General features: G+C 39.4%; 1 pseudogene across 1 annotated transcript; it reads right to left on the reverse strand.

The window, feature by feature from the left end:
* Window positions 1-1,639: 1,639 nt before the first annotated feature.
* Window positions 1,640-25,226, reverse strand: LOC148885369 (disintegrin and metalloproteinase domain-containing protein 11-like; annotated as a pseudogene). Its single transcript, XR_016118073.1, has 24 exons — window positions 24,829-25,226; window positions 23,311-23,504; window positions 20,421-20,497; window positions 19,379-19,445; window positions 16,374-16,456; window positions 16,214-16,277; window positions 15,114-15,174; window positions 14,686-14,864; window positions 13,530-13,601; window positions 13,226-13,392; window positions 13,060-13,144; window positions 12,074-12,164; window positions 11,884-11,935; window positions 10,784-10,883; window positions 9,945-10,016; window positions 9,774-9,866; window positions 9,537-9,617; window positions 8,317-8,367; window positions 8,174-8,237; window positions 7,997-8,102; window positions 7,645-7,764; window positions 7,238-7,406; window positions 6,612-6,723; window positions 1,640-4,872 (listed from the first exon to the last, which is right to left on the reverse strand). The product of XR_016118073.1 is annotated as a disintegrin and metalloproteinase domain-containing protein 11-like (transcript).
* Between the last annotated feature and the right edge of the window lie 468 nt (window positions 25,227-25,694).

Below are 25,694 nucleotides of genomic sequence, written 5' to 3' on the forward strand. Positions count from 1 at the left end.
GCCTTACTATACTTGGACGTTTTTTTCAGCTAAAAACGCCTTACTATACATGGTCGTTTTTTTCAGCTAAAAACGCCTTACTATACATGGTCGTTTTTTTGGACTAAAAACGCCTTACTATACATGGTCGTTTTTTTCGGCTAAAAACGCCTTACTATAACATGGTCGTTTTTTTCAGCTAAAAACGCCTTACTATACTTGGACGTTTTTTTCAGCTAAAAACGCCTTACTATACATGGTGGTTTTTTTCGGCTAAAAACGCCTTACTATACATGGTCGTTTTTTCAGGCTAAAAACGCCTTACTATACATGGTCGTTTTTTTCAGCTAAAAACGCCTTACTATACATGGTCGTTTTTTTCGGATAAAAACGCCTTACTATACACGGTCGTTTTTTTCGGCTAAAAACGCCTTACTATACATGGTCGTTTTTTTCAGCTAAAAACGCCTTACTATACACGGTCGTTTTTTTCGGCTAAAAACGCCTTACTATACATGGTCGTTTTTTTCAGCTAAAAACGCCTTACTATACATGGTCGTTTTTTTGGACTAAAAACGCCTTACTATACATGGTCGTTTTTTTCAGCTAAAAACGCCTTACTATACATGGTCATTTTTTTTGGCTAAAAACGCCTTACTATACATGGTCGTTTTTTTCTGGCTAAAAACGCCTTACTATATATACATGGTCGTTTTTTGGGCTAAAAATGCCTTACTATACATGGTCGTTTTTTTCGGCTAAAAAGCCTTACTATACATGGTTGTTTTTTTCGGCTAAAAACACCTTACTATACTTGGACGTTTTTTTCAGCTAAAAACGCCTTACTATACATGGTGGTTTTTTTCGACTAAAAACGCCTTACTATTATACATGGTCGTTTTTTGGGCTAAAAATGCCTTACTATACATGGTCGTTTTTTTCGGCTAAAAACGCCTTACTATACATGGTCGTTTTTTTCGGCTAAAAACGCCTTACTATACATGGTCGTTTTTTTCGACTAAAAGCGCCTTACTATATATACATGGACGTTTTTTTCAGCTAAAAACGCCTTTTTTTCGGCTAAAACGGCTTACTATATATACATGGTCGTTTTTTTGGGCTAAAAATGCCTTACTATATATACATGGTCGTTTTTTTCGGCTAAAAAGCCTTACTAAACATGGTTTTTTTTTCGGCTAAAAACACCTCACTATACATGGTCGTTTTTTTCGGCTAAAAACGCCTTCCTATACATGGTCGTTTTTTTCGGGGTAAAAATGCCTTTCTATACATGGTCGTTTTTGGGGGGGATAAAAACGCCTTACTATACATGGACGTTTTTTTCAGCTAAAAACACATTTTTTCGGCTATAAACGCCTTTCTATACATGGTTGTTTTTTTCGGGGTAAAAATGCCTTACTATATATGGTGTTTTTTTTTTTTTTTTTTGGGGGGGGGGGGGGGGGCAAAAGCGCCTTACTATGTACATGCTCATTTTTTTCCAGAATAGATAATTGTCAAAATATTTATTTACTTTCATACTATTTAATGTAGCTAAGTTTTCATGAATTTTATATACCGGTAATTCATATTAGAAAAATATCTGTCAGTGAGAAAGCGAAAACAAACTGTTTGTAAGCAGCAAGACAGAACACAACGATAGAATTGTATTATTTTTATCTTTAGTCGTTTCTACCCGCAAGGGTTTTCCTTTTTTTATTTTATCTAAATTCAAAAAGCATCTAAAAATATGATATTTTTATTCTCTTTTCAAATGATGATTGATAGCAGCTCTGCACATGACATTACATACGCTCTCTTGATTCCTAATACAGTATGTGCCACATGAGTGCATCATACAGTGCAAAGCTCAAAATCCACCCAAAATAAGTGAGTTCATGCACACTCACTGTCATGGCGGCACACGTAGCCATGACAGCCAGCTCGACAATGCCCCCCCCCCCCCAAAAAAAAAAAGTCATCAGAATGATTCCCCTCAACCATACAGCGCATCTTAACATTCATCACAACTTGCACATATTTACATAGCTCATTATTTTGGTGACAGTGTCACTGCGTGACGTGATGCATTCAGGGACCCAAAATGGCAGCGTTCTTGTGAGAATTTAGTAGGAAATTACACAAACAGGTGAAATACTTTCGTGACCTCAAAAATATAAGTAAATTTTAAAAAAAAGTTGTACGCATGACACCACATGATAGCTTGGCAACCCTGTTTTGCCGGCATCTTTTTCTTTGGCGATTCTTGTCAAAATAAGGAGGAGCGATTGCAATTTTCTGTTGTTATACATATCAAAGTTTGATACAGTACTGTTGATTCTCTGTGCCTTTTTAGGGAATTGTTTGGTTATTTTAAACATGGTATATTTCTTCCTTTCATGTTTAATTTGACAGCGTGAATCAGCTTTTAATAGCTTAGAGACTTTTTAACTACATTTTTATTTAGTATTTGTTTACGTCTTCATAAAACTCTCCAAAAAATAGCCAAATGTCAGCTTCTATGTAAAAAAATGTGGATTTTCAATGTAAACATTGTTTAAAAAATGGGTTTCAAAATGATTAACATGAAACGGAAAAAAATGACATTATCCCAAACTAAATTAAAGGACAACCGACACCATTTTTTGTTTCCTAACAGACGTCAGAAAAACATTTGATAGCATCTAAAATACCCAAAACATGCAGGCTGATATTTTTAGTCAAATGCAAAACACCAATACAAATGACTTAGTGTCCCAAAACTACTTCAAAATGACCTCGGAAAAGGCGAGGGTCAGAAGGTCCCGCCCCCTTTTTCGTGACGCCACGCCAGGACGTCTTGCCTTGCTCTAAAATTAAAACAATGGCTTCAGATTCGGAGAAGATGCTTTCTTGTTACTTATCCAGTTATGAATATGATTCAAATAGTTCTGAAGAAGAAAGCATACATTTTTACAATCGATTAAAGAAGTCCTTCCGTCTCATTTTAAGGCGTCTGGACTCCAATTTAGCGTCCCAGAAAATGCACAAGATGGCGCCCAAGCTCCGTTGGAAATGGGCTGATTTGTTTGCTGGGAATTTGTGTCAACTAGTATCAAATAGCAACACACAACGATTCACCATTGCGTTATTTATGCGTTTTCCTTTTAATTTCGTCATCAACACGAAGTTTTCAGATCAAACAAAGTACCCAAAATGCATTGTGTGTCGCTTTCTCGGTCAGGGGGCATTCCTGACGTGACATCACGTCAGGAATCGTCATCAACTCGAAAACAAGACTTCCTGAATATTCAGCGTGAGTCTTAAAATGAAAAATATAGCTATATGCGGTAGAGTCTTTGTAAAATACACTCTAGTAGAAGTCATTTAAATTGATTTTACAAATTATGGTCACAACTTGTCGGGAGGCGTCGGTTGTCCTTTAAGTGAAATACTTTTTGTTTGTAATCCTACTAATTTTTCACAATAACAAGTTCCTATCAGGAAGAACAGCTCCCACATTAATCTCTTTAACGCGACGATGGGAAGTCATTACTAATGAAGCAAAATGGACTCCATTCATCAAACATGAATGCAAACAAAGAGAAATCCTGATGGTGACGTTCCCCTTGAACTTGATATTTCATTGAAACAGCCGAAGGCTCGAGAGTGACGTGGACTTATTCTTCTTCTGTTCTTTACAACTAAAAACGCAGCAAGCATTTGGTTGAAATGTCCAAAGAGTAAAAAGGTGTTGAGTACAGACAAGAGTCAGTCAAATGCACAGTCCGGTATTACCAGATAAGCGCTGTTCCCAACCACTGATTCCAATTTTTTTCTTTTTTTAAAAAAATCCTTCAAATTTCCTGAAACGAATCCACTCGGACCCGTCGGATGGCAGTCGGGATATAAACGGTTTGTACGTCCTCAAATTCTTCTTTGGAAAACATGCTTGGATATTTCACTGTGTTGGTAAGGCTGCACATATGTTCCAGATCTTGTCCTGGGCAAATTCAGATCCAGCTATGCTCCAGAGTGACTCTAGTTCGAATCCAGATTCATTTCAGACTAGGCATGAGATGATGGTTGATTTTGATGTACAGTATACTGTATACAGTGATGCCCTGGCTTACGAACTTAATTGGTTCCCAGAAACGTTTCTTGCAATCTAGATCAAATCCAAATCTGGTCCAGATACATTCTAGAGCAGGACCGGACTTGGTTTAGTCTACTTCTGGTCCAGGTCTAATTCAGGTACAGATCTGGACCTGGTCCGTCCATCTGAAGTGTTGATCTAATCTAGATCTGGCCTTGATCAAGTACAGACTTCAGTCCAGATGAAGACCATACTCAGTCCGGATCAAGTACAGATCCCGTAAATCCAGACGAAATCCAGATCCAATCTGGATCAGGACCATTCCAATTAAAGGTCCATTCAACTGTGACTCAACCCATTCAGATGCAGTCCTTATTCAGTCAAAATCCAATCAAGCTTGAATCCAGTCCAGACTCTTAAAGTGGAGGAACTGTATGTAAAATCTCGAGGTTGTGGCAGGGAATGAACCTCTTCAACATTTTTAGCTTATTTTACACATCAAGCTATTTTTAAAAAAATGGCATTAAAAGAAGTCTGTGGTCCAGGTAGGCAGTGCAGACATCTTGGCTGATTTGCTTTCCGTATCCTGATGTTTGAGGAAGACCCCGGTGTGATCGCACACGAAAGAGGATAAAGGGTGACAACAAAAGGAGGACCGGAGAAACAGGAACAGGAGTGGAAGACATTTTGTTTTTGTTGTTGTTCCCTTTTTTGAGCCTCCAACGTGGACGAGGACACCGTGCGACCAATGAGAAGAAGAAGACAAAATATGGACAAGACAAAGGGACTAATGATGAACGTTTTATCCTCCACCAGATCTGAAAGACAAACATTGTCATTTTTGGTAAAAACAAAACAAAACAAAGGTGACAAAATGTAAGAGACAAATCATACCTTCCTCTACGAATGTTTCTGCATCCACAAAGCGTTTGACAAAGAGAAAAGAGAAAATACATAAATGACAATGACCTGTGGAAAGGTGTGCATACAAAGTTTATTTACAGTGAAGAGTCGCTAAGGATACTCTTTTCAATGTGTACTAAATATCTCGATAAACTACCGTTGATGGCCAAAATAAAATTGATGGATAGACAACGCGATGAAATTGCCTGCTAGCTGGAAAATCTGTCCATCAAGGTAGCTATTTATCCAACTAGCAATTTGGCTAGCTAGCTGGCCTGCTATTAATCTGGCTATTAATCTAGCTAGCTATTAAACCATCTAGCTAGCTGTTAATCAATCAATCTAGCTAGCTGTGAATCAATCTAGCTAACTATTAATCTAGCTAGCAGTTAATCAATCTAGCTAGCTATTAATCAATCTAGCTAGCTATTAATCTAGCGATTAATCAATCTAGCTAGCGATTCATCAATCTCACTAACGATTAATCTAGCTAGCTAGCGATTAATCTCGTGATTAATCAATTTAGCTAGCGATTAATCAATCTAGCTAGCTATTAATCAATCTAGCTAGCTATTAATCTAGCGATTAATCAATCTAGCTAGCGATTCATCTAGCGATTAATCAATCTCACTAACGATTAATCTAGCTCGCTAGCGATTAATCTCGTGATTAATCAATTTAGCTAGCGATTAATCAATCTAGCTAGCTATTAATCAATCTAGCTAGCTATTAATCTAGCGATTAATCAATCGAGCTAGCGATTCATCTAGCGATTAATCAATCTCACTAACGATTAATCTAGCTAGCGATTAATCTCATGATTAATCAATTTAGCTAGCGATTAATCAATCTAGCTAGCTATTAATCTATCTAGCTATCTAGCTATTTAGCTAGCTAGATATTAATCTAGCGGGCTAGCTAGCTATTAATGTAGCTAGCTAGCTATTAATCTAGCTAGCTATTCTTATCTAGTTATTTATCTATGTAGGTAGCTATTAATCTATCTAGCTATCTAGCTATTTAGCTAGCTAGATATTAATCTAGCGGGCTAGCTAGCTATTAATGTCGCTAGCTAGCTATTAATCTAGCTAGCTATTCTTATCTAGTTATTTATCTATGTAGATAGCTATTAATCTATTTAGCTATCTAGCTATTTAGCTAGCTAGCTATTAATCTAGCTAGCTATTAATCTATCTAGCTATTCTTATCTAGTTATTTATCTATGTAGATAGCGATCGAGCTACCAAGATAGTGAGCTAGCTTGATATCAGACAGCAAGAAAACATTCATGCAGGAACTCTTACTTAAATCCCCATCCTGTCCCTCCGAGGACGATAGCTGCCAGGAGAATAGCACCCGCGATGGAGCCTATTATGATATTGGTGCCACTGGGACCTGCGCAGAGGGAAGAGGAAAGAAATAACATCATGAAATAAAATAAAAATAAAAATAAGAGAGACGTAGAAGGTGCAAAATGTAGTTGTTTTTCATCCTGTTTCTTGGAAAGGAAATTAGTTGTCACTGTCAAAAATGACGTTTTCAAGTACCGGGGTGACTACTACGGCTTATGAAAACATTGAAAATGCAAATGTCAGGGTTGGTGAAATGACAAGGATGCAAAATTACAGGAAGAAACTATCAAGATGCTGTTCACCTTTCTTTTCCGGTCCCGTCGGGACAGTGGGGTCAGGAATGGGATCAAAGATGCTGCAATCCTTGCCGGTGTAGTCTCGGTCGCAGATGCACTTCACTTCATTGCTGCACGTCTGTTCAAAACAGGAGACGGTAAATTGGATTAGCCTTTATTAAGTCTCGCAGTGGAGAAAGTGACATTTTACAGCAGCAAAGTTATGAATAAAGGAAAGGAAGAAGTAGAAAAACAAAATACAGGAGCTGCTGTAAAGGCGCCATCTTGAAGTCAAACAACAAAATAACAAATAATGTGCCACAACACAAAAGACACAGACAGTCATTCAATCGTAAGCACTTTCTGCTTTCCTCTTTGTTATATGAAGCAATTCTAGCTGAAAGAGGAGACGATCAAGGCGTCTTTTTCACCAGTGGATCAGGCATATCATGGTGAAATGTGCATGTCTGCTATGAGCAAAATGTTAAAAGCAAACACAAAGCTGTAGCCTCCATTGACGAAAACAGATTGTATCACATCTCCTGTTCTTTGTAAATCCGCTTCAATTCCAAACCGCGACATTCCACATACACATCGGCGTGCTAAATTATTATCTTGCATCGACTATTTCTGCCTGCTGGGTGTCGTTGTACCCCGTGGTCTGAGCAGATGCGTCCCATGTTGGACCCCGCGCAGCTACTGAGGTTGAAGGCCGCCACCGGGAGGCAGCGTCGCTCCAAACACATCATGTTGGGTCCACAAGGAGTGCCGTCTTCCACGTAGCCCAGGTCGGAACCATCTTCAAGTAGAGCGTGGCCGCCCCTGAAATAAGAGCGCAACATTTGTTTCGGCGGCTCCCCTCTTCTGGCAAATTGGCGTTTTCGTGTTTATTATGTTTGTTAAAGTCATGATAAGTGCCTTGCATCCTTGGTCAGAGAGGACAGTAATTTCATTTGTGCTGTATGTCATGCATATTAGCATATTTGACAAGAAAGCTAACCTTGACTGTTTTTTTTTTCCCTCACGTGCTGGATCAGAACCCAAGTCGAGCAAAACTCACCGGCAGTCCAGGTACTTGTTTTGATGATAAAGGGTAAAGCTGGTCACTTCGCCTTGAAGGTCGCCAAATTTTGGTTTTGTGCTGATGTTGGCGCAGAACAGAAAGCCGCACAAAACATCCCTAAAAATGACAAATGTGCATGTAAAGTGGGGGGGCGGGGGGCATACAGAAATTGCAAATTTAGAATCCAGATTTCTCCAATTTAACTCCTTGACCATTTTTTTAAACAATCTGTGAAATGTAAATTTCTCCACTGCGAGACTAATAAAGGCAAAACCGATCCAATCAACTCCATTTTGTACCCCAAAAAGCTGTTTTTTTTCTTCTATAATTAAAAATGGGCTTCACTTACGGTTTGTTGCACTGAAGCCAGCCTTGGCCGCCGGGACCCCGACCACAGTTCCCTTTGTCGGTCCCCTCGGCGTTGAGCTTTTCATAACAAAACCTGTCCGCTGAGTCTTAATCGGTGAAAAAGCAAAATAAGAGAACATTAATCACACACACACAACTCACAAGTATAGTTACTTACTGAACCCCCAGAGCCCCCGACACTGTCCGTCTCGAGTGCGACATCGTCCGGCATAACAGCGACCCTGAAGATATAAAACAAAGCATACGGTCAAAATAAAAACAAGTGTGGGTGAAGGGGATTTGTTGAAAGGCAGTGCTTACTTGATTCCATTCACATGAGTAGCCATCCAACTTGTGGACGTTGTGAGGACACTGCGGGAGGAGACGCGCGAGTGGTGTTACTCACAAGCCATACACACTCTAAAAATGTATTTTTACTTTTTATTCATCTAGCTACACAGATATCTATATAGCTAGCTATCTAGCTGGCTATCTAGCTAGCTACCTAGCTAGCTATGTATTAGCTATCTATTCGCTAGCTAGCCATTTAGCTTGCTTTCTATCTATTTGAGTTATTCCGGGTTGAGTGAACGCTGGCGCGTGTGGCTGCTGCTGCTGACCCACAGAAAAACTGTGACTGTAAAGTGACCTTGAGTTTTGAAAGGCGCTTATAAATGAAATGTATTATTATTATTATTATTATTATTTTGCCCATTTTACAGCTAAAGCGCTATATAGATCAGTATGTATGTATTGTGTTCGATTTTGTACAGCCACCCGCATTTCAAGCTCAAATAACTCCAGACCCATATAACTTAGGAATTAACTCTTTTTTTTTTAATGAACGAAGAGAGTCTAAAGTTTCTTATGCTACATTGAATGTTTATGTAGTCCTAAAACTCAATATTCTATGGGTCCTGGAATTTGAGTGAAAATGATAAAAACCCTGGCACTGGAGTGGACACATTTTTGTAGTGAATGAGTTAGATAGTTAAATAGCTAGCTAGATAAATAGCTAGCTAGATAGCTAGATAGATAAATCGCTAGCTCAATATCTAGCTACATAAATAGCTAGCTAGATAAATAAATCGCTAGCTAAATATCTAGCTACATAAATGGCTAGCTAAATATCTAGCTACATAAATAGCTAGCTAGATAGCTAGTGAGATACCTAGCTAGCTACCTTGCTAGATAGTTAGATAGCTACATCGATTAACAGATTTTCTAGTTAGCAGGCAATTTTATCGCGTTGTCTATCCATCAAGTTTTTTTTGGCCATCAACAGTACTTTAGATATTTAGTACACCTTGAAAAGATTATCCTTAGCGACTCTTCACCGTAAATAACAAGTATGGCAACGAAAGAAACAAAAACACACTTTTTGTTTGTGCTTGTTCAATTAAAATTGGATGTAGAGGTGGATTTTATATTTTGTTTTAGAGGTTCAGGTGTACCAATCTAATGAAATGTAATTACAGAAAAGTTAAACATCCTTACAATTTTTTTAATTACATATAATGTGACATTATATATGCAGCTACCTGGCTGGAGTCTCCAGTACAAGTCTCTGGGATATCACAGTCATTGACGGCATCTCGACACACGGCGCCTCTCAGCTCGTACTGAAACGGCAAAAACAACACAATACATATTGATTTAACATGGACAACTATCCTACACAGAAAATAAAGCAGTCACAAAGATAGTAGAAAGCACCAGGGAGTAAAACTAAGATGAAAATTGAATGATCGTTCCGATAAAATTCTTGTTAAACGCACCTTACAGCCACTGCAGCACAGTCCGTTGCTGCACATGGCGTCGTGGGTGAGTGTACATTTTTTACAGCAGTTTCCTCCACTGCGGGCACACTCCTGTCGCCACACACAAACACACACAAAATGTAGCATGACTGTTTTGGAATAGTATCGCATTCATAGATTTATACTCACCACCTGCGATCCACAATCACACTCTTCTCCAGGTTCTACAAAGCCGTTGCCGCATTCTGGAGGATCCAGCAGCTGAGAAATGTACAAATCAAAATGTACAAATACTTTTGAAGCATTAGAGAACTAAAGCTCATTTTGGCACATACCGATATCTCTTTAGCTAGCAAGGTAGTTAGCGAAAGAAATATAGCTTTGTTATATCTCCAGCTAGGTAGCTAGGGAAATAGATATAGGTATATCTTTAGCTAGGTATCTAGCTAAAGCGATATAGCTAGCTATATCTCTAGCTATGTATCTAGGTAGAGATATAGAAATAGATGTAGATAGCTATATCTCTAGCTAGGTATCTAGCTAGCCATGTCTCTAGCTAGGTAGCTATATAAAGAGATATAGCTAGCTATATTGCTAGCTAGGTAGCTAGTTAAAGAGATATTGCTAGCTATATCTCTGGCTAGGTATCTAGGTAGAGATATAGCTAGCTATATCTCTAGCTAGGTATCTAGCTAGCCATATCTCTAGCTAGGTAGCTAGCTAAAGAGATATAGCTAGCTATATTGCTAGCTAGGTAGCTAGTTAAAGAGATATAGCTAGCTATAGCTCTAGCTAGGTATCTAGCTAGCCATATCTATAGCTAGGTAGCTAGCTAAAGAGATATAGCTAGCTATATTGCTAGCTAGGTAGCTAGTTAAAGAGATATTGCTAGCTATATCTCTAGCTAAGTAGCTAGTTAAAGAGATATGGCTAGCTATATCTTTCTCGTTACGTTGCTAGCTAAAGAGATATCGCTAGCTATATCTCTAGCTAGGAACCTACCCAGCTAGATATCGCGGCCCTCTCACCTTGTTGGGCTTATTAAAGAGGCAGCTGCCACCTCCCTGGAGCAAGAACTGGATGTATTCGTCGACACTGCAGCGAGAGAACTTTCGTGGCAGATAGTATCTACGTTAAAAGCACATAAAAAAAACATCAAGAGCATTGTTCAAAAGGAACACAGCGCAAAGACAACATGATGTCGCCGTTGTGGGCGTTATGTTACAATGTGACAGAAATGGAACCATCTGGAGTACAAATGTTACTCAAATTCATCAAATTGTGTATTGTGCCATCTGGTGAAAATGCACCAGGCTACTGTTTTGATTCACTAAGTGAAGTATGAAGAAATTAATATCAGGAAAAGGTAAAAAAAGAATAATAATAATACTACCCCAAATGTCTGGTTCAAAACAAAATCAGAGACTTCTTAGCATTCTAAGCTAATAATTAGCATTACACCATCAGCGCTATATAAATCAAGATGTACTGCATTGCAATCTTGTAACAGATAATACAGCAATCATCGGCACATATTCTTTATCCTCTACAAAGAATGAAGATTACTGCAGCATTCTGACTGAACTAAAAATCAAATCCATCCATCCACCCAAACAATACAATACAATACGCATCCAAAATGAAATGTATTATTGTTATTATTACCATTATTACTATTACATTATTATTACTGTTACATTTTTTATTACTACTACTATTACAACTACTATTATTACAACTATTACAATTACAACTATTACCACTATTACAATTACAACTATAACCACTCTTACAATTACAACTAGAACAATTACAACTATTATTATTATTATTATTATTATTACAGTAAAGTCTCTTTATATCGATATTCAAGGGAGTCCGAAAAAATATCGATATAACCGGGACTATCGATATATCCGACCCTGTTTGCATGTAATTTTCTCCGTGCGTGCATAGAAATTGTATCGATATAACCAGGACTATCGATATATCCGATATCGATATAACGAGACTTTACTGTATTATTATTATTATTGTATGGCCGTAGTACCAGAAGAGGAAGTACATTCTTCAATGAATGGAAGCAACAAAAAAAAATGTCAAAAAGGGTTCATTCTTGAAATCTTACCCGGTGTCCTCCATAATGCAACCCAGCCAGGTGTCAGGGCACCTGCAGTCTCCTGCGGAATTTAAAAAAAAAAGCAGGACAAGTTCAAGATTTTTAAGTGTCCAAGAAGGACCAGACGTTGTGTCTCACACAGGTCCATTAGCGTCATAGATTAACAATACTAACGTGCTTTCTCAGCATCCCATCATACCTGCAGAGTGACGTGCATTGTTCCACGTCATCCCAATGTTCTGGCCCAGGCTCTGGCACAAAGTAATGGCCATGGCGCCAACATTCCCAAACTGAAGAAGAAGAAAAAAAAAAAACAGAAATTGATGTATTTTCCGGTGTATAAGGAACATTGGAGTATAAGGTGCACCCTCAAAGAATGGTGTATTTTCAAACCTTTGCCATATATAAGGCGTACCGCACTATAAGGCGCACCTTCAAAGAATGAAAAGTTTTCCAAATATAAATAAATATGTAAGTTTTCCAAATATAAGCCACACCACATTATAAGGCGCTACAGTAGATAGTATATTTGACATATCCAATCAAGAAAAAAGAGTTAATTCCTAAGTTATATGGGTCTGGAGTTATCGGAGCTTGAAATGGGGGCGGGTTTACAAAATATAATGCAATACATACATATTGATTTATATAGCTATTTATCTAGCTAGCTATTTATCTATCGAACTCATTCACTGCCAGCCATGTGCAAAAAAATGTGTCCACTCCAGTGCCAGGGTTTTTGGCATTTTCACACAAATTCCAGGACCCACAGAACATTGAGTTTTAGGATGACATTAAATTCAATGCAGCGTAGCAAACCTTAGACTTTCTTCTTTCATAAAAAAAAGAATTAATTCCTAAGTTATATGGATCTGGAGTTATCTGAGCTTGAAATGGGGCCGGCTTTACAAAATGCTATACAATGCCTATTTATATAGCGCTTTAACAACAGCTGAAGCTGAAGCAAAGCGCTAACATGGGAAAAAAAGGTAATGCTAATCCCTTGTGGAAAAGAAAAGACAAAAAAAACATTGCCAGAGGTCTGACCAGCGCTTTATTGGCACCCACTCCGCAAGAAAAAAAAACCTGAACAAATCCGGGAATGGCAAAAAAAAAAACTGTAAAAAAAACTAATAATTTGACGTATTTTTTTACATCAATTTGACATAAACAAAGTTGCCTCACCTCATTGATGCCCCCTCCCCTCGTCGGCGAGCACATTCCTCCCGTGTATGCCGTCCCGCTGCGCCCACTTTGAAATGTGCGTCCTCTAAAAGCGACCACAAAACAAAAAACAAAAAACATGTGGCCTGCACTGAACCTGCACCACATTCAAACTCAATCCACTCACGAGAAAAATTGAACAACGTCGCTCTGCTCGCGGATATTATCCCGTCTGTATTTCATAAAGTTCTGCAACGTGGTCATCGGGTCCTCCACCACCGGCATCATATTCTTTGAGGTCCATGTCTCCATGGCAACTAGCACAATCCTTGTGTTTAGTTGCTCCTTATAGATCTGCATACAAAAAAAAATCATGTCAAAATAAGGTACAAAAAAACAACATGTCTGCTTCTCTGTGTGTGTGTGTGTGTATATATGTATGTGTGTGTGTGTGTGTGTGTGTGTGTGTGTGTGGGTGCACGTCAATGTACTGCGTCTGCCATGTTGACCACCGCTTTGGCAAAATTTTTCGTTTGGCTGCCGGAGCGTCGCAGCTGTACAATCTGTGAGGGGACAAATTATGCACAGATGGATGAAATGTCACTCGTATGCACACATATAGTACTGTATGTATAAATGACATACATTAGCTCCAAGAAGATGGACAATGTGCAAAGTATCAAGCAGATAGTAGTTCCAGAAGTTTGAGCTACAATGATTCTAATGGGAAAACACACACGCCCACAAAAGGGAGACGACAGAGCTTGGAACAAAAAAAAAAAAAAAAAGTAAAAAAAATGAAATGGTGAATGGATAGAAAACCGTGAGATTTGGACTCGTTTCAACTTTTGACTTTATTGATATTTCCAAGGCAGAGTGTGGACTGCAAGGTTAAAATATCCCATCAATCAGGCGGCACAAATAATTCGCACAAGCTATCTGTACAATTTGAAGACAACATACAAGCAAAGGAACACGCTATTAATGAAGTTTCTAGTGTGTCTGCCTGCATCTGTTGCTGTTGCAATATCACAACTTCTAAGATAAACAACCAAGAGCTCCTTGAGACACTTTATGCAAACACCCAACCATTCCATCAAGCCATCAACGACCATCACAAAGCTAAATAAAACAACTTTATTATACAGTAGCGTTTATTTCTTTAATTACAATACCATAGCACATTTATTATACATAAAATAAGGTAGATTTTGTGTAGTTTTAAGGCTTAGAAAATTTGAAAGTATAGAAAATTATGTTTTATGGGGACCTGGGAACAGATTATTCTTATTTTAATGGTTTCCTATGGGAAATTAATGTTTGGAATACACACTTTTCACCTTACACACACTTTCTGGGAACCAATTAAGTTCATAAGCCATGGTACTGTTTACAGTCAATGGCAACGGGGGAAGAAGCTGTTTAAATGTCTGCTGGATTTGGTGCGCATTGATTGGTCGCTGGAAAAGGTGGTGAGCAGGGTGCGGAGGGTCCCGTAGGATTTTCCGCGCAATGTGCAAGACTTCAATAGTGGGTATGGTGGTGCCTAACTGTCTGTTGAAGTCGGATTTAGTCCATTTTTGTGACTGCCCCGAACCAAACCATGATGGAAGAACACGTTATTATCCACAGACCAAAAACGCTCACCATGTCGTTGTCGTTGACCACCATCAACTCGATATATTTGGTCTCGGTCTGCACGGAAGGTCTGCGCGCAAACCTCTTGGATCGCCTTAACACCCCCGGCGCCTCCTGCTGTTGCTTCAGTACCCCCCTTTGGTCTTCATCACCTCCTCTGCCATCCCATTCTTTGTCCTCCGTGCAATCTTTGAGCGTGCATGCACACATGCAGTTCATTAGCAAAGTCATTAGGAAAGTAATTAGCACCTTCATCGCATAAAAAAAAAAAAAAAAAAAAATCGGGATCACAGTACAAGGGGCTTTTACATATGGAGGAATGGTGCCAAGTGACAAGGAAGGGGAAAAAACATGGGGAGGGGGGATGAAACGGTATAAAGGCAACACAAGGGACTATTTTAGACGTTGCCAAATGCACTATAAATGATGGCATCTACCTGTGCAACGTGGGGAGAGCCTGAAATCTGACATTCTCTGGATAAGGTGGGCACCATTTTCCTACAACAGAACACAATTAAATGACATTAGATGACCACCGCCATCACCCCCATAAAAATGCATATAAAAGGCTTGGCCCATTTTCATGTTTTTTTTGTTATTTATTTAAGGCATCATGAAAAATACATGCATCTGTGCATTATCAGAAACGCTTCTCTTCACAAGAGTTCACGCATGTCCTTTCCGGTCGGTTGTCTTCGATCAAATGATTTGCGTCGAAAATCAAAACAAAGTGATTCTATTGTTGCATTGGAGTCTTTGGAAGAAAGGAAGTCGGAGAATCATTTTAAGCAAAGGAAGTACAGACACTCCCCTACTTATGAACATTCAAGTTACGAACAACGGTACATGAACATTTTTGTAGGAACATATATAGTATTCGCTCCAGTTGTAACATATATTTTATTACTCTCAAGGACACTTTACAGTCACAGGATATTTTTTCTGCGGGTGAGCAGCGGCAGTCACACGTGCCATCGTTCACTCAACCCGTTACAAACATTAAACATACCGTATTTCCTGCACTATAAGGCACACATAAAAGAAAATATTTATTTATGGGAAACATTTTAAAACATGTCATTCATTGAAGGTGCCGCTTGTAATGCGGTGCACCTTATGTACGGAAAATGTTTTTAAATATGTCATTCGTTGAAAGGTGCGCCATATAGTCCAGAAAATACTGTACTTGTATAAACCTTAAACATACATTCCATACAAAATATAGCACTGAAGCAACTTACGAACAAATTCAACTTACGAACGACTGTTCAGAATGTATCTCATTCATAAATTGGGGAGCGTCTAAACTGTATTTTCCGGTCTATAAGGCGCACCGGACTATAAGGTACACCTTATAGTTATGAATGAAAAAGCTTTTCCAAATATAATATATAAAAGGTTTCCAAATATAAGGCACACCGCACTATAAGGAGCTACAAAAAGGCTAGTATCAGGGGGGGAAGGTATCAAGAAAACGACATCACTTCATACTTTTGGCCCACGTTGGATGTGAGTTTGACTTTTGAGTACTATTTACCTCACTGTTGTCATTGCGAACAGGCTCAATCCCATATGAGAAGTTGCCGTCGGAGAACATCCCACTTTGAATTGGAAAAAAAGGGCCATACACACAACATAAATATGTTATAAAGTGTATATAAGGTCAAAATGGAAATGGTGGGGGAGAAGGAGCATACCAAAGGCCGTGGCAGGTAGAGAGGGCTGCCCAGGATTCCGGAACACCTCGTAAGCGTCCCTGGTAGTAACAGTGTTCACCTCCCTGCGGACACATACAAACATGAAGGTTTTCCCCGGTACGGGTATTGCACACACACATACACACGCGCGCGCACACACACACACACACACACACACACACACACACACACACACACACACACACACACACACACACACACACACACACACACACACACACACACACACACACACACACACACACACACTAACTCTGCTTCAATAAATCAACACGGGAAACCATTTGGTACTTAAATACAAGTGTGTCACAATTTGTCTTGCTTGTGTTCAAGTGAAACAAAAAAATTATTTTATTAATTTAGGTTGAGTGTGAAAGTACGGAAGCATACTGTCACGATCTGTTTGGCGACCAACGGGTGGCGCTGTAGGCCCCGCCTGCACCTGCACAGGTGTTGGACGTTCCAATCAGTGGCAGTTAAAAGGACTCCCGGCACGACCATTACGTGTCGGGTCATTGTACTGTGAATGTGTTTGCTGCACACCGTCAGGTTTGTTTCAGGTCTGTTGTTGATTTTCTTTGATACTTTGTACTTTTCTGTTCAGATGACTCTGATGTTTTAGATTTAGTTCCTGCTGACTTTATTTTAATACAATTTGTCAAATACAACCGACTGCTCCCTCCTGCCTGCTTTTTGGGATCCACCAACTTTACCACCTTGCAAACCGTGACACAGTGCATTCACTCGGAAAATATTAGTTTTCTTTTTTATGGAATTTTGTTTTTTGGAATAAGCTTAGGTCTGTCATTAAACTACCCGACCCACCACCTTTGCCCCCTGGCAAAAAAAAAAACAACAAATCAGAAAAACTGAAACTAAATTTCTTCTGAAAACAGGAAGAAAATATTCCATAAAACTGAAAAAATATATTTTAAAAACAAAGTATTCCCCCAATATATATATATATATATATATATATATATATATATATATATAGCTAGATAGCGAGATAAAAACAGACAGCGAACAGATAGCGAACTAGACAGACAGCTAGCCAGGTAGCTTGCTAGCGAACTAATAATGATAATAAAAATAATACATTTTATTTCAAGCGCCTTTCAAAACACCCAAGGACATTTTACAATAAAAACAATAAAACAAAGCACATAATAATAACAATAATAATAATAATAATAATAGCTAGCTAGCTAGCTAGATAACTGGATGGATGGAAGGCGACAGAAATCGGAAAATGTTTATTATTGAGAGTTGAAGATTTAGACACCTTTTCCATCATGCAAAATGTTTCCATGCAAGTTTGGATGACTTTTTCAACGAACGAGGCCATCATGGCGCTTATCAAATGGAGGCGTACTATTTCAAAAGGAAAGGCCCAATTCGGTGACGCACGTCCCCCAAATGGATCGCGCCTCCCACGTCCCCTGCATTGTCACGTGACGCCTCCGTCAAGCGGCGCCACAATCTGGCCTCCCTCCACGCAGGACTCCATCTCCCTCCATCCTTATACTTGCCTCCCTCCAGCCACTCACAGCGCACGGGAACACCCCCCACCCTCCATGCTCTACCCGCATCCCTTATTCTCTCTGCTGCCAAGAACTTAATGACGCTGCTGAGCTAACTGGTTGCCATGGAGACAGACTCGCCATTGGTCAGCAGGACGTAGCAGTTGGGCGGTGAAGCGCAACATTAGCATGCCTTCTGGCTAGTACAAAAGTATGTGTAATCCTCCGTGGACATCATTTGAATGTTATTTCCACAAGATGAGATCTCAGAGCAGGTGGTTTTGGCATTTCTAGTAGCGAACGTAGCATCCAAGGGTACAAAATGGATGAGCGGGAGACGTCTGTGTAAGCTCTCAGTCGTACAGGAGTGGTCCATCGATGAGAAGGTTTCTTCAGCCGTACAGATGACGGCTGAAGAAACCTTCTCATCGATGAGCGGGAGACGACTTTTGGAGTCAAAAATAGGATAACGTGACAATGAATAATATCGACAATGGATAAAAACATCCTCAAATCAAACGTGGATCCTAAAATAGACTGTGTGGCCATTTTATTGGATACCCCTGCATATAAATAAATAAATAAATAAATAAATAAATAAAAATAACTAAAAATAAATACATGAAAATACATAGAAACAAATAAATACATACATAAACAAATGTATGAATAAAAATACATTTAAAAAAATTAAATACAAATATAAAATATAAATACATAAATAAACAAATAAACAATTAAATACATAAATAACAAATGCATGAATACAAATAAAGGCAAATATAAAAATAAATAGATAAATAAACAAATAAATACACATACACAAATACATAAAGAAATATAAATTAAAATCAATATATAAACTAGAAAAAAAAACAAATAAAAAATAACAACTAAATAAAAACAAAGACATTTATATGCTTATAAATGAAATGTATTATTATTATTATTATTATTATATGAATAAATAAACAATTTTGACATTTTTGTGTGTCTTTTTTTTAATCCACGAAACAACTGCTTCATATTTGGGCATTTCATTGAATGGGAAAAAAATGTCATTGTTGATAGAGATGCCTCAAATATTGTCAATTTAATATTTTTCCCCCCCTCTTTTCATTACTTTACAGGAACCCTGTGGCATCATGAATGAACCTTTTAATCTAATTTAGTGGGAATAATTAGTTATGATTAATTTGATTCGGACCCTTTTGGTGCTACTGAATTTTTGGAAATACAAATTAAGCTGAAAAATACTATTTTTAGATTTTTTTTATTGAATTATTTTTATCCAACTTGTCAAGTGCCACCACCTGCCGTTGGACTGAAATTGACATCAGAAAGCACACGGTCTCAAAATACAAACGTCACATGACCCAACCCCAGAAACCAGGCGAGCGTGCATAGAAAAGCAAGCCGCCCCCCAACTGTGATTGACATTTTGCTCTTTCTGCCTCTTACCGGCGACTGCGAGGGTCGACCGTCCGGTGTAAAATGGCGCTCCACGTAGTCCGAGGACAGCAGGTGACTGCAAATAGAAGACATGTGAGGGTGTTTAAAAGCGAAACATCTGCGGTGATGTCAGAGATGTTCGATCAGACACTGTGGACGAAGGCTCGGACCCAGAAAGATTGTCTTTTAACTGCCGGCAGGAGACGTAGCCATTCATGACAGACGCCTAAATTCTGCAGCCTTCTGGCAAGCTATTTATTGAGAGTATATGCAAATGTCAGTGATACATTAGTAAAACATAGTCTTCTCGATTCGAACACCACGCCCCTGGGCGTTCTAAGCGCGAACAGCTGTAAGCAATAAAGCATCGTCTCTTCCATGAACTGATCAATTTGTAAACTGGCTAATGAGCTCTTCCTGTGAAGGAGTTTCAAGTCGTAAAGTGCTTCAGTGATAAAGGAGTTTCCCAAGTCCTAAATTCTGTCCAAGCCCAGATCTCCTAGATCAGGGGTGTCAGTCATTTTTTGCCGCGGCCACATTGTAGTTATGGTTTCCTCTCGAAGGTCATTATGAATTTGGGGAACCCATTAGAATGTTTAAATCCCTTCAAATATTACATATAGAGCACACAGCAAATTAATGAATAACTCGTTTTCAATTCTGAAGTCAAGAATAATGACTTTTATTGTGGTTGACATCCAAAAATATGAAATTTTGGCTCCGATTTTAGCAATCATCATGGAATTTAACAAGTTTGATTTGCTTTCGCGGGCCGAAAAAAATGATGTGGCGGGCCGGATTTGGCCCGCGGGCCTTGACTTTGACACCTGTGTCCTAGATGAAGAAGTTTAACTTGCTGTGTCTGTTGACCTCAGAATGACCCCAGGTTTTCTGTGCTTCAATTGTGTATTCGAGTCACAGATGTTGACTAAGCATATAACAGCATGAAACTTTTAAATATGATAACTTCTTATTCTGTCTAATCTCTATCAGGAGGTTAACATGTTGATTGACATGTACATGCTAACTAGCTTGAGGAGGCAGTACTAACTGGTTGAGTTCCAGGTCCAACGTGAATGTACGTCCAAAGGCCTCCACTTGGAAACAGCTCTGCGCCACGTGGACAACCTGGAAAAAGAATATTGGGGGTAAAGGGGAGAGGGGGTGGCGTCAATCAATGACGAGACAGTGCGCTAATGCGTCAAAGCATTAAAGATTTCTATTTGACCGAACGGCATGAATAATACGAGAGAATCGATAGCGCTTTTAAAAGCATCTTGACGCTTAAATGACTATCCAACAGCGCCGGGAGGAGAGGGGGGTAGCTTTGATGGAGGCGGCAGTGACTCACTTGGCTTTTCCGACACAAAGTAAAATAGATCACAGCCCACATACATAAAGCGTGTCCACATTTAAGGAAACGGTGATGATACTTTGACCGCTAACGTTTTAAGAGTTTAAACGCAAAAGCAGGGATCTCAATTTGCGGGTGAGTGCAGACATTTCTATGTTTCTTCTATTTTTTTGGGGTTGGATTGGCCTTTATTAGTAGAGACAGTAGAGACATTACATTTTTCAGCAGCAAAGTGATGAAAGGAAGAGGAAAGGAAAGGAAGAAGTCGAAAAATAAAGTACAGGAGCTGCTGTAAAGAAAACCGCTCTGTTTTAGCCTGCTCCAGTCTACTCTAAGTCAGTTTAACTGTGACAAAAGCAACAAAGTAAGGATTTTTTTTAACTTTACAAGCAGTGCTTCGAGAGGACTAGAGGTTATTTTATGACTATTAGATTTGGGGTCCTATGGGTCTGGTTTGAGTAGCACACTCCAAAAAAAGTTGGATGACAAATTGATGTTTATCAATAGTTTTTGTGCAATGCTATAAATATTGATGATAAGTCAATGTCGCTTACTTTTGTTATTTCTGTCCACTGAAGGTACGAAAATACCGTAAAATATTGTAAAACACCATTAACAACAGTATGCTATCTTTTGGATTTGATTAGCCTTTATTAGTCTCGCAGTGGAGAAAGTTACATTTATAATAATAATAATAATAATACATTTCATTTATTAGCGCCTTTCAAAACTCTCAAGGTCACTTTACAGGATAAGTTTTCTGCGTGTGAGCAGCGGCAGCCACACGCGCCAGCGTTCACTCAACCCGGAAGCAACTCAAATAGATAGAAAGCTAGCTATCTAGCCAATCAATAGCCAACGGATACCTAGCTAGATAGCCAGCCAGCTAGATAGTGAATAGATAGCTAGCCAGATAGCCAGCTAGCCACCCAGATAGCTAGCCAGCCCGCCAGATAGCGAATAGCTAGCAAATAATAATAATAATAATAATAATAATAATAATAATAATAATATACATTCATGTCAGCACTGAGAGCAACGCTAAAAGCACATTTCTCAAAGATTAATTGTACTAAAAATTCACTGACGACACTACATTTCACAGCAGCAAAAGTTAAACAACTCAAAGCTTTTCATTTAGAACCACTCACTTTTTGACGTCTACTTACTTAAAAATGTTCGTTTTCAAATCATAATTTATTTATTTAACAGAAAAAATTGCTCCCAGCCCCCAGAGGAGACTTGTGCAATATTTCTGCACATCTGGACCGCCTCAAATTACACGTGTCATGTGACAGGAAGTAGCCGAGACTCAAGTAATATCAAATTGCTCCTACTATGTCTCATTGCTAGTATGGACCCTCTACATAATTAATGGGGACATACTTTAACGCATCACTGAGTAAATGAATCCCCCTGCCCCCCCCCCCCCCCCCCCCGATGATACGTTGTGACGGTAAACACACGGAAAACACGGAAAAACCAGGAGAGAAAGCCTGTGTGCAACCGAGCTCGCACGCGAAGCAAATCAGGCGGTATGAGCGAAGGCAGTGATGCGAGCCGCATTGACATTCCGGGGGAACCTCACCGAATAAAGGGGTGGAAAAAAAAAACAAAGAAAAAAAACAGCTTTCTGCATAGACGCCATGTTGCGTAGCTGTTTGAACAACGAAAAGGAGACTGACAGGCTGTCATCTTGATGTCATCACCCACACACATGTCAAGATGGACATACCTTGGCTTACGAACTTAATTGGTTCCCGGACAGAGTGTATAAGGCGAAAAGTGTGTATTCCAAAAAATTAATCTCCCATAGGAAACCATTAAAATGAGAATAATCCGTTCCCAGGTGCCCATAAAACATAATTTTCTACTTTTTAATTTTCTAAGCCTTAAAACTACACAAAATATACATTATTTTATATATAATAAATGTGCTATGTGATTATAATTAAAGAAATAAACTGTACTATATAATAAAGTCATTTTATTTACCTTTGTGATGGTCGTTGATGGCTTGATGGAACGGAGTGGCCGGTTTCCTCAGCATTAAACACTTGAGGAGGAACGTAGCCTTCTTCTTACACCATCTTGAGGAATGATCCCTTGTAGGTGCTTTCTCTGTGATAATTTTATCTAGTTCCTCATCAATTGTGTTCTGTTTAGCTGGGTTGATAGCTTTTTGCATCAAGTGTACAGATGGCTTGTGCGGGTTGTTTGTGCAGCCTGATTGATGGGATATTTTAACCTTGCAGTCTACACTCTGTTTTTGGACTAGCAAATTTGAAACTCTCTCACTGTCGTCTGCCTGTCTCTTTAATGTTTAAACCACCTACCCTCATTGCTGCGTTCTTGACCAATCACGTGGCTTTAAACGAAGACTGAAAATGTTCATAAATGTAACGTTCATAAACCGAAAAGTTCATAAGCCAAAGGGTTCGTAAACCGAGGTATCACTGCACTTGCAAAAGCACGCTTGTCTCGAAAGACATTTCTTAGATGAAGAAAAAAAAACATCTAAACTGCTACAGTAACCAGACTCATAAAAGGGTGTGCACACTTATGCAACACCTTATCTCAAACTCACCGAGGTGCGTTGTGTGTTATTTTTCACTCTGGTGTCCAGGTGCTCGTGAGCCATTTCCTCCTCTGATTCAGTCCTCTGTACGAGACGTTTGGGATAGGTCACCTGGCCTGTCGTCTCGCTGGCCTCCGTCCTCTGCCCGGACCATGACGACCAATCCCAGGTGGCTCCATCTTCGCCTGGGTTCACGTTTACACCTGGAGGGCAAACAGTAGATACAATTCACTGCCATTCTTAAATTTATTTGGGAATTGAAAAGCATGACGTGAAGCACCATTCCAGAATTTGTCCGGGTTTTATTTTTTCTTGCGGAGATGCCGATAAAGCGCTGGTCAGACCTCTGTCCATGTTTTTCCCTTCCACAAGGGGGCAGCATTTGCCTTTTGTCCATGTTAAGCACTTCGTTACAGCGCTATATAAATCAATATGTCTACATCATATTGTATTTTGTACAGCCGCCCTCATTTCAAGCTCAGATAACTTCAGACCCATGTAACTTAGGAATTAACTATTTTTTCTGATAAAAAAAAGAGTGTCTAAGGTTTCTCACACTAAATTGAATTTACACTATGTAGTCCTAAAACTCAATATTCTGACGCTCCTGCAATTTGAGTGAAAATGACAAAAACCCTGGCACTGGCGTGGACACAGTTTTGCACATCGTCTGACAGTGAATGAGTTAAAGAAAAAAGGGAAACAAATAACAGTGGGTTTTTGTCATTGTCACTTGAATTCGAGGACTCACGGAATATTGCGTTTTAGGACTACATAAACATTCAATACAGTGTTAGAAACCATAGACTCCGTTCTTTCATCAGAAAAAAAGAGTTAATTCCTCAATTATATGGGTCTGGAGTTATATAAGCTTGAAGTGAGGGCGACAGTCCAAAATACAATGTAATACATACATATTGGATTATAGACGGAATAAAGTGCTAATATGGGAAATCAAGGGAAATGATGCACTCTTGTGGAAAAGAAAAAAACATTGCCAGAGGCCATGGCTTTATCGGCACCCAAGTATGAAAAAAAAAACTGAACAAATTCATGAATGTCATATTTTTAATTCCCGAATAAATTCGTCAATGGCAGTCAATGAGTTAACTGTCTTCTGTTGAATTAACATACACCATTAACTCATACCTAGCAAGAACCAACAGAAAGTACTGTATGTCTTCAAACGCAGCACCGTTTTGCCTACTGTGGTAACTACCATCCAATATGGTCACTTTTAGCTCAGAGACTTAATGGAGCTTAAAACACATTGAAGCCGTGCTGCACAAGTTGTGGCGGTGCATCCCCATTGGCTTAAAAACAAGGAGTTGCTTGCACATCAGGGGGCTGCAGTCGTAATGTGTCTATGCAGCAAAAAAACAACACCTCCAGGACACCCTGTCGCCATTTAATTGAAGCACAATGTTGAGGCTATATTGCAAGTGGGTGAAGAGAGTAGCACTGGACAACTGTGTACACTCCACCAAGCCCCCCCATCCGCCTGCCAATCATCGTGTCTCCTCTTACCTGCCACCACCAGTCGCTCGCCCACTGCAGCAAAGACCAAGAAGCACCTCACCACCAGCATGGTCGTCACACATTCCCACCGGTCACCGCATCCAGGCCCCACGAAACGTCACCGAAAGCACATAGAATGGAGAAAATTTTGTGAAATAAAATAAAAATAAGGATGTAAAAAGACCAAAGAGCTACGTTGCGCCTGGTGCTATCATCTCCCCTCCTCTTTCTCGTCAGCAGACATTTAGATATAAAGATCACATGGGAGCATCATTTTGTCCCTCTCTATCTCAACGCTGGCGAAGATCAATACGGATGAGAGGATAGATGGTGACGATCAGCGGGGAAGAAGAACCGAGCGGGAGGAGAACGCGCAGCACCGCGGAAGTATCTCTCCGCAGCGTGCGCGTGCGTACGTAAACGTGCCTGCGGTATGCGGAAGAGGGCGCTGCGGCGTGCCAGGGAACGTGGGGAAGCCAAGGGATCCGCCCACTTTGGGGCGAAAGAATACATTACAGTCGGTACTGTCGTGCCTGAAAGACTAGTTGCTAAAAGCTACCGCACACTCTGCTGGACAAAGAGTGGTATTACACATCGCAAAATCGTTCACAGTATATGTACTACTACTACTACTACTACTACTAATAATAATAATAATACGAATAATAATAATAATATAATTCGTTTATAAGTGATTATATGTCGTTGATTTAAGCTATCAACGACATTTTACAGTCACGGGATAGGTTTTTCTACCGGTGAGTAGCGGGAGCCAGAAGCGCCAGCGTTCACTCAACCCGGAAGTAAATCACACCCCACGAACTCAAATATAAAATGGTTATCGGCACAATAACATTCAAATAAATTAGAAATAC

The sequence above is a fragment of the Hippocampus bargibanti genome, linkage group LG17 (assembly GCF_051943395.1).
Source record: "Hippocampus bargibanti isolate YZ-2025 linkage group LG17, ASM5194339v1, whole genome shotgun sequence".
Lineage (NCBI taxonomy): Eukaryota > Metazoa > Chordata > Actinopteri > Syngnathiformes > Syngnathidae > Hippocampus > Hippocampus bargibanti.